Source organism: Xenopus laevis, chromosome 9_10L (genome assembly GCF_017654675.1).
Source record: "Xenopus laevis strain J_2021 chromosome 9_10L, Xenopus_laevis_v10.1, whole genome shotgun sequence".
NCBI lineage: Eukaryota > Metazoa > Chordata > Amphibia > Anura > Pipidae > Xenopus > Xenopus laevis.
In genome coordinates, this window is record NC_054387.1 from 35786892 (window position 1) to 35802606 (window position 15715).

General features: G+C 41.9%; 1 pseudogene; it reads right to left on the bottom strand.

Moving 5' to 3' along the window:
* Nucleotides 1–643: 643 nt before the first annotated feature.
* The window catches only part of LOC108701037, a 45295-nt pseudogene continuing 30223 nt past the window's right edge, over nt 644–15715 (bottom strand).

Sequence of the window (15715 nt, forward strand, 5' to 3'; positions counted from 1 at the left end):
GACAAGCTAAAGCAATTCCATGTTATCATAGGTGATTTCAATAACTCCATGAATCATCAGACTGACACAAAGAAGAAACTCAAATCTAATCATGAAACCCTTACACACAGACAGCTCCAACCTTAAAAAATGCACACCCTATATGATACATGGAGAGAAACACACCCAATGAAAGGATTTTACCTACTACTCTCACCCACACACAAAATAGACTAGTATTTCATTGACAAAGCACTACTACTACAACTGTCATGCAAATATAGGATTGAGAACTTGGACAGATGACGCACCAGTGGCAGATACCATTGTCCTAACCAAGCATACACCATCCACCACATATTGGAGGCTCAACAAATCACTACTATGTAATAAAGTAATACAGCTATGCACCAAAGCACTACAGGACTATTTTGAGCTAAACTCCAATGGTGCTGTCTCCACAGCCACTATGTGGTGTGCACACAAACCTGTCATTCAAGGCCACTTCATCAAATGTGCATCATGAGCAGCAAGGGAGCGAGCGACCTGGACTAGGGGTAGGCAAAAGTAATAATTAATGGAACAACTACAAAGACATCCAAATAATAAAACTGATCCACAAAATAGATCTAATGAAAGAAAATAATGTCTTACTTACCGTAATTTTCCTTTCCTGGTCACCCCCACAGCAGCATAATAAACGTACGGGTTATGTTCCCTCACTGGCAGTCAGTAGAAGAAAACATCCACCAAACATGGAATAAATCCTCCCCTTCTCTACTCACACCCGTATTTTGTTCAAAGCTGAAATACAAACAAATACATTAGGAGGGTATGCTGTCGTGGGGATGACCAGGAAAGGAAAATTACGGTAAGTATCAAAATTTTTTTCCCCAGGCAGCATAATAAACGTATGGGTAATACCATAGCGATAATCCATCAGGGCAGGGAAAAGAATAGACAATAATGCTTACGTTTTATTAACATGATGCAGACAATACGGACTGCTCAAACTCCTTGTCCGCAGAATAAAAAACATCTAACTTGTAATGTTTGATAATTATGTTTAATAAATGTGTTAGATGATGCCCAAGTAGTTGCCTTGCAGATCGTTTCAGGGAAAACTCCTGCCTGCACTGCCCAAGAAGCCACAATACTCTTACTCAATACTGATGAGTGCACCTTAACCTCTCCAGGTGATGATCTACCTTGCACCAAATAGGCCTTTGAGATAGCTTTTACAATCCACCTGCTTAGGGTTGGCTTCGATGCGGCTTGAACCTTTCTTGATCCGCCTGGTATAACAAATCTAAATTGATGTCAGTGAAACCCTCTGCATTTAGGGCATCTGAGGTATTCTTATCAATGTTCTCCAGACAAAGGCTTGCAATCTGAGGTTGATCAAATCTCTGATCTCCTCAGAGGTTTAGTCTTTGCTTTGCACACCTGCAAGAGTCGGGCCGTGCAGACAGTGCGCCTTAGGCACTCTGTCGGCTACCAAGCCCCCACCCCCGAGTGCGCGCGAGCGTGCCTGCACAATAATAAAAGGCAGGGTAATGAAGGGGAAGGGCAGGTAGGGGAAGTGACGGAGGGAGGGAAGAGCGCTAGAGGAGAGTGCAGGGGAACAGCAAGGGAGCGAGCGACCTGGACTAGGTAGAAAATTTTTGAATAGGTACCTGCCCAGCACCCCCAAATATTTGCGCCCTAGGCAGGTGCCACTTCTGCCTACCCCTAGTTCCGGCCCTGCCTGCAGCCATCTTTTAACATCTAAAAGATTCTTTTCTTCACTCGGGAAAGCTGGCAACACTTAATTTATATTAAACCTAGTAACTACCTTTGAAAGAAAAAAACTGTACTGGCCTCAAGACCACTTTGTCCTCATGGAAAATTGTGCAAGGATCCTCCTTTGACAGAGCTTGCAACTCCCCCACTTTTCTGGCTGGTGTTTATTTCTTGATTGGAGGTCCAATTTTAATTACTGCCTTGAAAAATTGTTCAATTAAAGGCTCTTCTGCCCATTTTTTCCCAAAACTGCACTTTCAGATCTCCAATATATCCATTGTTTGAAGGAGAAAAGGGGTTGACCTGAACTTGCCCATGAGGAAAACCTATCCCAGATCTTGTGATTAACTGCCGAAGTCCCACCCTTCCTGGCTTTCATCAAGGTTTGTATCAACGACTTAGAGCATGCCTGCTTCTCTAAGATTGACCTCTCAACTTCCAACCCGTCAATCTGTGTGAATGAGGATTCAAATACAAATATAGCCTCTGGTTCAGGATATCGTCCACTGCCAGCAGAATTAATGGATTCTGAACTGCCAGCCTTCTGAGGAGAGGAAACCAGGGCCTGTGAGGCCAATTGGGAATTATAGCAATGACCTCTATCCTCGACTGCAAAATCTTCCTGAGTAGCTTCAAGATTAGGGGGAATGGAGGGAATACATAGGCCCAAAGACCATCCCAGCTCTGAGAGAATGGATCCACTGCTGTTGCTAACCTCGATGGGTATCAAGATCCACTCTGGGAAGACCCCACCTGGAAGTTATCCATTTGAAGATTTGTGGATTCAATTGCCATTCTCCCCTCTGGATTCCTCCCCTCTGGATTCCTGTTTGTTGATTATGTAGACCTGGCCCATGATATTCGACAGGTACAACTGTGCCCACTCCATCATCGGTAGAGTCTCTGTCAACAATCTTACGCTGCCAGTTCCTCCCTGCTTCCTTATATACACGATGGCTGAGGCATGGACTGATCTTATCTTTCCAAACAAGACCGGCTTCAAGGCTTTCAGGGCTTCCTTGATTGCTCTCAACTCCAGGACATTCGTAGGTAAGTGCCACCTGTCCATTCTGTACTGGCCATTCTTCCACCTGGGCACACCAGCCTACTCCTGATGCCTCCGTGTACATCTTCACCCAATCCAGCTCTTGCAACAGGATCCCCTTGTGAAGATCGGCATCCTTCTGTCACCAGTAAATGTGTCGTCTGAGATGATCAGATAGCTGAACCTTCTGGGACTAATTCTTACTGTACCGGTCCCATGTAGCAAGGAAACAATTCTGAATGTTCCACCTTGCCAACTTCATTAACCCCAGGGTTGAGGTCAGTAGGCCTAAGAATCTCATCTTTTTCTGGAAAGAACCGTTGCCTCTCCAACTGCTTGGCCATTGTGACTATGTAAAATATTCTCCAGAGGAAGAGAAACCAATCAGGTGTTGAATAGGGCAATAAGGCAGCCAAATAGATGGTCCTGGGTGGGATGTGAATGACTTCTCCTGATTTAAGACCCAGACAAAATGCTTTAGGACAGTCTCCACTCATCACCTGCTGCGACACAACCTCCTTCTCCCTTGCTACAATTAGATCATAGAGATAATTATGAACTTTGATCTTCTCTTCGTTTCCAAGGCCAAAAGGAAGGCAACAGAACTGATAATGATTCTCCCAGGCAAATCTGAGGAATTGCTGATGCTCCTCTGCCATTAGCACATGCAGGTTTGCATCCTTTAACTCTAGGGATGCCAACCAATTCCCCTCATGTACGGCTGCCTTGATAGTTGCCAATGACTCCATCTTGAATTTCTGTGTCTTTAAAAACTTCTTTAAAGAGATACTGTCATGGGAATTTTTTTCAAAATGAATCAGTTAATAGTGCTGCTCCAGCAGAATTCTGCACTGAAATCCGTTTCTCAATAGACATATGGTCAGTTTCCCAGCTGCCCCCAGTCATGTGACTTGTGCTCTGATAAACTTCTGTCACAAACACCCGGGTCAGCCACTCACCCTGTAGTCTTTGAGGAGCATGCTTGTGTTCCATGTCTCCAGGAAGGCAGCTACTGAGAGCAGCGAGAGCCGAACCCATCAAACTTTTGAACTCGCAATGCTCTGGTGATGTCATCCTGAAGTGCCACCTACTGCCCAAAGCTTTATGTGCCAAAGATGCCTAGGGCAAACAAAACCTCCCATGCCGCATAGGTGTCCCCAGACACACAGCTTTCGCCGATATCGGTGGAGAGAGCCGCAAAGAACTGCACCCAGTAATCTGATCAGGAGGATTGGCAAGTGGCACCTCTGAAAGCTTCTTGTACTGACAGAAGAAAACAAGACGGGTGTGAGTAGAGCAGGGGAGGATTTATTGCATGGTTGGTGGGGGTTTTCTTCTACTGACTGACAGTGAGGGAACATAACTAGATTTATTATGCTGCCTCGGGATGCACAGGAAAATATATTACTGCATTCAAAGGCTATGCTTTACTCCAAAGGAAACAAAGCATCCAAACAACTAGCTAACCAAGCCATAGACTACATCCTGGACAATAAGGGCAGGGAAACCACAAACCCCAAAGCAATAGCTGACGTATTCACTACTTATCTCTACAATTTTCAACTTGACCCAAACACATCACAACCAACGGAAAAACACATACAGACCTTCCTTTCCAAAACAAAACTGCAACAAACGCCAGAACAACCTTATTCGCTAAACAACCCTATCACAGAAACTGAAACACAGAAAGCACTCAACACCACTACAGGGAAAGCACCAGGGCCAGACGGATTACCAACGTTTTACTACAATTTCAAACTACCCTTGTTTCAACCAAACCCTCCAATGAAAACTTCCCAGAAGAGATGCCAACAGCCACTTTATCATCGATACTTAAACCAGACAAACCTCCAAAACAATGTACAAATCTTCGCCCTCATTATTGAATTGTGATATTAAGCTTTATGCAAAAATATTGTCAAATAGGCTAAAAGAAATACTACCCAACAATATTCATCAAGACCAATCAGACTAATAAAAGAAGACAAGGCACAGACAACACATGAAAAATTATATCCCTACTGGAAAAAGTAACAAATCAAAAGACCCCAATTATATTGCTACAGCTTTCAAGGAAGTATTCTGCATGCCATATTAGCACTATATACAAAGCCCTCCACCAAATCACTAATATGGGATTCCGATCAGAAACTTTTAATATTACCAACAGGACAAGGCACGGATGGCCACTGCACCCCCTAATCTTCAATTTGCTTCTGGAACCCCTAGACACAACGAGATCAGGAATAAAAATTGGCCCTGCTAAATATAAACTAACTCTTCATAGACTATATCATTGTCTCTAGCAAATCCAATCCATTCACTCGAGGAAACATTCAAAAACCTAACCACATCCAACCAAATCTCATATTACAAGCTCAACAGAACCCAAGCATTACCATTGGGAATACAGAAAGAACAATTAAGCCCAAAAAAAAAAAAAACCTTTACCTTTCAGTGGAAGGAACACACCATATCATAGCTGGGAATCAAGCTGGGCAACTCCATAGCAACCAAATAGAACTTACCTCCAAGTCAAAAACAATGGATACAAATAGAACAGTAACAAATACGTATGCCCATACACATAACAACAACTTTTGTGGTCCTCCCTATATGCCCTCCCTCCAATGCTGCCAAACAAGTTATCCCACACCTCTACCACAGTTATTCAGATATGGAACCAAACTAGAATCAAAAAATAAATCCATACCTTTCCAGAGGAGCAATTATCCATAAAAAAAACTAGAAGCAATGATACCGAATCCCAAAATCAGAAACTGGGAAACACTTGGCATAAGAATAATGTCACTATGGTTCACAACCACTGGATTAAAAACCTATGAGAATTTACAAATCCAATATAATTTACCCAAACTCTATTATACAAGTACTTTCAAATATGGCATCTAATAACCCAGAAACAGAAAGGACCTTTAAAACAAGAAACTGAATTTGAAAAACTATGCTTCCAATCAGCAGGCTAAAAGAAAGGACTATCGAAATTCTACAGAATACTTTCAATCAATCCAAGCAAAGATAAATCAATGAACATCCAAAAATGGGAGCAAGATCTTAACCAAACATTCACAATGCCACAGTTGATACTAGCAGCCAACCTATCAAATACTCCAAGTGCATTAAGTGCACACAGAATGCCAGAGAAAATCCTATACAGATACAATACACCCTCATAACTACAGCACATATTACCGTCAACTCCCAAAACATGCTGGAGATTTGATAAAACAGAGGGAACGTTGTTAGACATTGGGTGGTCCTGCCCTACTCTGGCACCATTCTGGAAGGCGCTCTCACAAATGTTCACCCAAACATCATATCAACTGCACTAACACCAGCAATGGCATTACTAAATCACAAGCTACATATCTTCCCACCCAATCTCAGAATCTTAACATTCCACATCCTCACTGCGGCCAGACTATCAATACCCAGATTATGGAAATCGAAAGAAATGTCAAGAAAGGAAGATCTAATTCAACTAATAAAATCCTACATTTTGTTCAAAAAAACTTCTGGCCAGAAGTAGGACATCTATAGTACAAACTCAAACCCTCCTCCAGAAATGGCAAGAATGGAGAACCAAACACTCCAACTAGCAATGGAAACAGAGAAAGAAAAACGTGGCCAAAGGTAGCAAGTAGCAGCAAAAAGCACCAAATTACCACAAGGACAATCCCACCCCCTTTCCTCATCACTTTACTTACCTATCCTACCACTTTTCTTCACCCTATACGCTCCTTTCCATCTTCAGGATTGACTGTTGCATTTGAGGACATTCTTACCTGCTAATTGCAAAATCAATAAAAATTCAAGTTTAAAGAAACCCCAAAAAAACATGAAATGCGTGACATTACCTTAATTAACAGCAGTTAGATATTCTGTAACCAAGGCTCCATTACCCACAATAGTCTGCGTAGTCGGCACCAGCAGTGCAGAGAACAACAAGTACCACATGCAGTTTCTTGGCAGGGGAATCACTACCTGCTCTGTCATTTTGTGCAAATGCCCTGGGGAAAAAGCCAAAGCGAGTGTTTGTACCGGTTTCATTATTGCTCTCCCTGAACAGAACTTCATTACGATCAATCAGCCTTGCTCATTAATTTGGTTAACTCACCATTAAATGGCTATTTTCCACTTGGTGATCCAAACCATCAGTCTTGCCCTTGGCCCTGCAGAGGGACAGGATTAAAGGTTATATTAGCCTGCTGAGTTCATAGAAGTTCTCTGGTTGAGTATAACAAGGTCAGTCCTACCTTATTTTATAGCTGTTGCTCAGTAAAGCTAAGCAGCATTCTACCATTTAAAATGAATTACAAGTACAATCTGGCACCTGGGTGCCCCACATGCATCTCATTTTAACTCAGATAAAATATAATTACTACTATGTCATACAACATGCAAGTAGCCCTGTCCTACACATATGCTGAATCACAGTCACATACAACGCAGCACGTGTGCACGTTACAGGTTCCCAGGGGAGTTTCGATTGGTTGCTATGGGTTACTAGGCCTAGAACCACTTTTGTGCCTTTTACTAGAAAACCCCAATAAACCAATCCACACCCAAAAAAATCTTTTTTTATTCACACACAGACCCCCCTCTCCCCATAAACAAAACCAGTGTCTGACTGGCCCACCAGGATACCAGGAAAAGTCACGGTGGGTCCAGGTGTCAGTGGGCCCTCCTACTGCTAAACATTTGGCCTATTTCATGGCCATTCCCTATTTCTATGAGGACAATGAGGCTAAATAGATGGAAAATAGAGTATAGAAGGTAAAGAAAAGAACCTAGGAGAATAGAGGTTGAGCAAGTAGAAGAAATATAGTACTAAGAGTGGGCCCCTGATCTAAGATTAATTGGTGGGCCCCTGGTCAATGGTTTTTAGGTGGGCCCCTGGTGTCCCAGTCCGACACTGAACAAAACATTCCCAAAATTATACTATAGGTAGTAAGAGATAATAAAAGCAACTAGTCTGGAAGTCTCAGCCTGCTTACACTACAGCTCCCAGCATCCCTTCCCCTGAAGGCCAGTATAGCTGTTGTATGTCCTACTACTCCCCCACACAAAGAAACATGGGGCTCCTAGTAGTTGTTGTTTGGATAGCCCCATTCCAATTAAAGCTGTTTAAGGAGTTTATGAAATAAAGAGACAGATAAAAACAAAATTTGGGGCTTCAATTACTAAAGCAGAAATATAAACATGGCAAATTGAACAAATACTGTGCTGTGTATATAAGCATATCATAAGTAGTCCCTGCCATGTTTTGTTGAGATTCTAACTCATATCCATACGCTGATCTCTGTAGTCACCCAACCACATACAACCAGCCAAGCCCTCTGCTACATGTGCAACTTGTCAGTGTCTACTTGTAACACAACAAATCCCCAACTGTAAACTATAAGGATATTAGAAGTAGCGGAGGAGTTCTGTGATCATATAAAAGCGCAAGGCTGCAGGCTGAGTTTTACAGGGAACTTGTGTATTATAAGGGATAATGCACCCCTACTAGCAGGCCCGGACTGGCAATCTGTGAGTTCTGGCAAATGCCAGAGGGGTTGCTATAAGGTCCCATTGAAAGTCAGTATTTAGTGGGCTGATGGGGGCTGTTTGGGTCTCTATGTGAGCTGATTGGGCCTCTATGTACCTGAAATTCCAGGGCCTATTTTAATTCAGTCCGGACCTGCCTACTAGGGTTGCCATCTGGCCAGTATTTTACTGGCATGGCTGGTAAAAAATTATGCTTGATGCCAATGTTATTAATAGGAAAAAACAGCAAGAATACAGGAAGGCTGGGTTTTTTTAACAGAAAAAATGGCTACCCTAACCCCTACTGTAAATAAAGTTTAATACAGGGAACTCTTGAGTATCACTCATGTAGTAGCAGCTTACTCTACCCTTTAAAAATCTATTTTAGGTGCAGGCTGCTAGTTTAGTATATTCTAAAGCAGATCTTGGCCCCAGAGTTCTTTGCATGACAAAACTGTTTGCTTATAACCCACTGTCTAACACTGAGAATAATACGAATCCATCCCACTACATGGAACCAGCTCATTAGTACTCTTGCCGGACTGTTATACCAGCCAGATCTTCCAGGAGGCACAGGCATTTATTCTGCAGGTGGGGGGGATTGGTGGCATGGTTGAGTATATATGTAACAAACTAGTATATAAGCAGGTGAAAGTAAATTGGGCTCATTCAGTTGTAGCTTTACTAAACCTCCCAATTAAAATTTTGCTATCAGGTTGTGGGAAGTTGTAATTCAGCACCTGGAGAGGCTTCCCTTGCTTGTGACTCATGAAATCATAGAGAAACAAAGAAAAGCCAGAACCTTACCTGACCCAGTTGGTCTCTGCAGAAAACCCAGACATGAGACTGTCAGTCCCCAGTGTGTGTGTACAGTCTGCAGATCTGCTCTTAATTGGGAACTGCCCACAGCTGAGAGCTCTCCATGAACTGTGGGGGAATGGAATAAAGTTCCCATCAGTGGATTGGCAGTTATGAGTTGGACCTAGTCCAAATTTACTTACATTAATAGGGGCAGATAATGGGCTAGTGTTGGAGGAGAAGGCACTGAATGATTATGAATATCTCAAAGGGCTGCTGATCTGCTCTTAATTGGGAATCTATACCTCCCATCATTTCGGAAATAAAAAGAGGCAAAAAAGTTGGCGCGTATAGCACGGCACATTTTTTGACCATGCCCATTTTGTGGCCACACCCCCTGTTCATTTTACAAAATTTCGCGGGTTATAAAAGTTTGAACATATTTGTGCTTTTTTCAGTTATTACAGTTTTGCTAAAGAAGCTTTAAGCTGCGAGTCTAAAGCTGGCCTTAGATGTTGAGATTTTTAAAAGATCCGATCCTCATCGTGAGACCACGACTTTCTCGGAACGATCGTACGAATTGAACATCAACTAAAAAGACCAATTTGCCAGGAAAACAAAGGGGAGCTGCCTGCTTGTCCCTGCAAACAGATTTTTTGACCTGGCCGATCAATTTCCCACTAACCGCATGATAATTTCGAAGGATTGGTCGGACTTCCCTAAAATAGGTTTGGCGAGAAGAATCGTCGCGTCTATGGGGAGCTTAACTTTTCCCAAGGGACCCTTTATCTTATATCGTTACAATTACTTATTTGCTTATCTAGATTGCTTATCTAGAAGGTTTGAATTGTTACAAATATATCTTATCTTCTGTTGTGGCTGTTCTAGGCTCTCTGACAAAAGCCAATTAAGTTAGAAACTCCTTTTCTGGCTGTTCAGCACAGAGAAAAACTGGACTTTCCAGTACAAATGAGGGACTGCAGGTTGAGCTGTCAAAAGAGGGACTGTCCCTCTAATAACTGGACGGTTGGGAGGTATGGGAAACTGCTCACAGCTGAGAGGGGGAATGGAACAAAAGTGCTAAAGTTTGCACCAGGGGATTGGCTAGATTTGTCCAATCTTTATTGGCCTACCTTACCAATGGGTAATGGCAGACAAACACTGCCATTTTGGGAAATTAGTCGCCCAGCGACAAATCGCTTCTTCGGGTGCCTGATCTCCCCGAACTGCCTTCCAGCCGACTAGAATGTAAATCCACCGCGGGATGGCACTCGGAACACTTGTTTTCCGCAGTCAACCAAAGTTGCCTCACTAGGAAACTTTGGGCAACTTCAGAAAGCCGAAGCGATCAGAGTGCTTTCCCGCAGACGATTTACATTCTAGCTGGAAGGCAGTTCGGGGAGATTAGGCACCCGAAGAAGCGATTTTTTGCTGGGAGTCTAATCTCCCAAAATAGCAGTGTGTGTCTCTGCCCTAAAAGGGAAAGGGATATATAAAAATATGGTAACTACCCTTAATCAATCAGGTTCAGCTCAATGAATAGGGGAGCAGAAAAGCACACAGAGCTAGGGGGTTGCAGGAAGAACATCACAGCCTTCCTGCAATAGCATGGATTCCAATGCAGGTCAGGACTGAAATTCAAAATAAGCCCTAGCAGGGTTGGACTGGGCCGGAAAAAACCCGGGGGGCGCCGCCAGTCCAGACCCACTTCCTTCGCCACCACTTCGGACCTCCCTACCTGGCACCCCGATTTGGCCGCATGAAGGAAAAGGTAAATGCAGGGGGGCGGAGGGAGGTTGTGGCTCAGGCAGGGGGGCTAGAGGAGGCTTTGCAGCTGCAGTGGGGGGCCCAGGGCATTTCAAGTACACAGACACAAACAGCCCTCCGCAGGCCCAATAAATAGTGACTGTCTATGGGATGTTACAGCATCAGAATCTACATATTGTCAGTCCAGGCCTCAAGGTTGAACTGGATTCCCAGGACACTGGGAGAAATACCTGTCAGCTCTGGACATAGTGGGACCCAGTGCACCTGGCTGCTGCCCCCCCCAGGATCTTAAAGGTGGGGGAAGTGGGCCTAGGGATTCCCATTCCAAACCTTAATGCCACACAGCTTTGAAGCACTGGTCAACTGAATCAAAATGAATAAGTTGGTTTACAATCGGAACAGAATGAAAGGAAACCAAAATATTCAGATGAATCAGTGACTGATTAAAGCCAACTGCACATAGAACAGTGAAACCAAAATCTTGATTGGTTGCCATGGGATAAGATGCAAATTTCCCGGAGTTGGTAAATGAGCCCCAATGTGTTATAACCATTATTTATATGAATTATACGGCCTGTCTTAAGGTGGCCATAGAGTATACGGTTTTTAAAAGATATTTGTTATTGTAGGACCTGAAATTATAGTTTAAATGTATGATATGTCCATCAACAAAAAAAGATTATTTCAAGCGATATTGTCTAGTTGAAGCTAGGTAATGGTGGGTAGCTGCCTGCTTGGCCCTGCAAACAATTTGACAATGGATTTTTAGATTTTACTAGAAACGATTAATATTTTCTAACCTGACCAATCGATTTTCTGACCAATGACAGATGAAAATCGTTAGATGCGCAATCATTTGGTGTCCGGTAACCTCACAATAATTTGACAGATTTGTCGGATCTCACGAAAACTGGTCCAAAATTCTTAATGTCTATGGCCCCCTTTAGACCTTCTGTACCTGTATAAAGATCATAGAGAAAACATGGAGGCTCATTTATTAAAATGGTGCAGCAGGCCAAGACTGAACATGTCTGCATCAATTTTGGCTATTGTGGCCCAGAGATATTCTTTTCTTATACAGGATAGGTTATGTATGCATTATGCAGAAATTAGTCTGGCACACAGCACTATTGCACTTGCCTGTAAACTAGCAGATCTGTTTAAATTTAAGTCCTTAAAAACAAATTGGAGACAACTGTGCTGAAATGGTCAAAGTTCAAATGGTGTCTGTATGGTAATACAAATATTGGTACAGCTCCCTTATCCAGAAAACTCCTGGTCCCAATTCATATACCTGTAATAAAATGTTTAAAAATATATAGCGAGTAACTTTAGACATTGGGCACAATTACTGTTAGGGGTTCTGTTGGATTGGGAAGACAGGGGGTGGTGGTGGGTGGGCTTGGGATGTTGGCTCAGTGGGAGGAGAGGGCTGCAGCCTATGTTCAGACCCAGGGGCAGACAAGGCAATGAGCCAAGTAGTATCTCCTTGGCCTGGTTTTGCATTAGGGTTTTCTACATCAGCAAAGCTACTCGCTCAATGGCAAGGCAACAAGAAACTAGGAGATTTCTGCTTGAAATCAGACAAAGCCTATTTCATTAATATATTACATTTCATTGGGGTCAGAGGAGTTTGCCCAAAGTTTAAACCCTTCCCATCTGACCCTGTGACACTGCTCTGTCTGTCACTGCTTGATATACAACTTAAGCCTCTACAAAAGTTTATGCATAAGTTACATAAATTGCATATGTTTACAGGCCCAATGATGCTGTGGCACCCAATATATTCAAATTAATTGAAAGGTGAACTGCCCCCTTAAAGGGTTGTTTACCTTCCAAACACTTTTTTTCACCCTTGTTCACCAGAAAGACATTTTCTTCAACTATTTCCAATCTTTATTTTTTACAATTTCTTCCCACAATTGAAACTTAAAAGTTTAATGTTCCTGTCTCTGGAGTTTGGGTCTGGCAGCTCAGTGATCCAGGTGTAAAGTCTAAACGGTTACATTTTTTTGCTCCATTAGTCGATACATTTCTCAGCTGCATGTGTAATATTGGTAAATATTGTATCAATCCTAACAGCTGCCTTTAAGGAAACTCAGATTCACCTCAGCAGGGACAAAAATAAGAAATGTATCAATTTAGAACAGTTCATGAGATTGTGGTTGGTTCTCTTCAATATTGCGCTATCCTTCAGAAAGTTAATATTTAGTTCAATAAAGATCATATGGAAAAGATTTTCTTTAATGCCCTCCCAGTTTTATCCTTTGAAATAATTTTGGGGTACCCCAGGCTAGTTCTAGGATCGATTGGGTCACAAGCGTTATTACTTTCCCTCCTAAGTTTAATTCTGGGACCAAGGTTTAAGGTTCTCCTCCTATTTTACCTGTAGAGAGTTGCTCTCCCAATCAAATCAATTGGATTCTTTCTAGGCAGTATCAAGAATTTAGTGGTGGTTTTGATAACAGTAGTAAAAACTGTCGCTTATGACTGCCCTATCGAGATACTTCCTGGGGCAAGAATTACGTATGAAAGAATTTGTAATTTATCTGAGCTCAAAAAATACCTACAAGAGAATTTAGAAAAAGGTTTCAGCTGCCCGTCGCCTGCTGGGCCCCTTCAGCTATTCAAAAGACTGCATTATTTTATGCATTTTTATTATTTTTATCATTAAAAAAAGAAAAGTTTTTAAAATGTGGATTATTTGGATAAAATGGAATCTATGAGAGATGCCTTTTCCCAAAATTCGAAGCTTTCTATGTAACAAGTTTCCAAATACTGGATCCCCAAACTAAGATATAATTAATCCTTATTGGAAGCAGAATCAGCCTATTGGGTTTATTTAATGTTTAAATTATTTTCCAGTAGACTTATAAAGATCCAAATTACAGAAAGATCCATTATCCGGAAAACCCCAGGTAGTGAGCATTGTGGATAACAGGTCTTATACCTGTACTAAATTGGGTCAAAAGTTCATTGGGCCTTTACAAATTCTGAATAAAATCCTGTTGCATACCATCTGGAATTACCTTGTACAGTGAAAATGTATCCATGATTTTGTCTCTTTCAGACTAGATTTCATGCATCAGTTGCAACTCCTCGGTCATAGTTGATGGAGAAGACAAATTTGTTGTTGCCGAGATCCTTGACTCTTGGTTTCATAGATGCCATCTTTAATAGCTGGCTCATTGGGAAAGATATGGCATGGAAGAAAGATCCTCGGAGCCTATCTGAAATATTCATAGTGACAAATTAACACCTGAATTCTATCCGTTGCACTCAAAAACCTGTACCAAATATTGACATTTTGGGCCTTACTGGGGCCTTTGTCAAGATAATGCAATCCAAATAGCAACAGTGAATAAATAGACCCAAATTAAAGCTTTCCACGGTAATCATATTTCTGCATGTTACACTTTTATTTAACTTGTTCATTAATGACTTAGGGGAGGGTGTTGTAAGTAATGTATCAGTGTTTGCAGATGACACAAAATTATCCAGCCCAATTAATTCCATCCAGGATGTGGCATCCTTGCAACATGATCTTGACAAACTGGCAATCTGGGTAGCTAAGTGGCAAATGAGATTCAATGTTGATAAATGTAAAGTCATGCACCTGGGATGTAAAAATATCCAAGCCACTTATACTCTTAATGGGACTGCACTAGGCAAATCCATTATGGAAAAGGACCTTGGAGTCCTTGTAGATGATAAACTTGGCTGTAGCAAGCAATGCCAGTCAGCAGCATCAAGGGCAAATAAGGTCTTGAGCTGTATTAAAAGGGGCATAGAGTCAAGGGAGGAGGGGGTCATTCTTTCACTGTATAGAGCACTTGTAAGGCCCAATCTAGAATATGCTGTACAGTTTTGGTCTCCATCACTCAAACAGGACACTATTGTATTAGAGAGGGTACAGTGAAGGGCAACTAAGCTGGTAAAAGGTATTGAAAATCTTAGCTATGAGGAAAGACTGGCCAAATTGGAGATGTTCACACTGGAGAAGAGGCGCTTAAGGGGTGATATGATAACTATGTATAAATATATAAGGGGATCATATACAGTAATAATCTCTCTAATGCTTTACCAGTAGGTCCTTCCAGCTGACAAGAGGTCACCCATTCCGATTAGAAGAAAAGAGGTTCCGCCTAAATATTCGGAAGGGTTTTTTTACAGTGAGAGCTGTGAAGATGTGGAATTCTCTCCCTGAATCAGTTGTACAGGCTGATACATTAGATAGCTTTAAGAAGGGGTTGGATGGCTTTTTAGCAAGTAAGGGAATACAGGGTTATGGGAAATAGCTCATAGTCCAAGTTGATCCAGGGACTAGTCCGATTGCCATTTTGGAGTCAGGAAGGAATTTTCCCCCTCTAAGGCAAATTGGAGAGGCTTCAGATGGGTTTTTTGCCTTCCTCTGGATCAACTGGCAGATAGGTAGTTAATAAAAAAAAAAGGTTGAACTCGATGGACATGTGTCTTTTTTCAACCTTACTTACTATGTTACTATGTTACTATGTTACACTACCTGCGAATTTGTAACATCCAAGTTTTAACTGAAATGGTTTCTTAACATAGCAATTAATTACAGTAATCAGTGGGCATTAGTTTATCTATTAGGTTCTTCCCCCCTTTTATAACCACAAAGTGGTTTCTCTTTTCAACTATTAGGTAGATTTTTGTCGCTGGCCAATATTGGCCAATATTTACAACATGTAGGAAGAGCCTGTAGTATATTCTGATATTACAAATACTTTTGTTCACTCTTCTGTTTATTTGCCTCCCCTTCTACTGTAT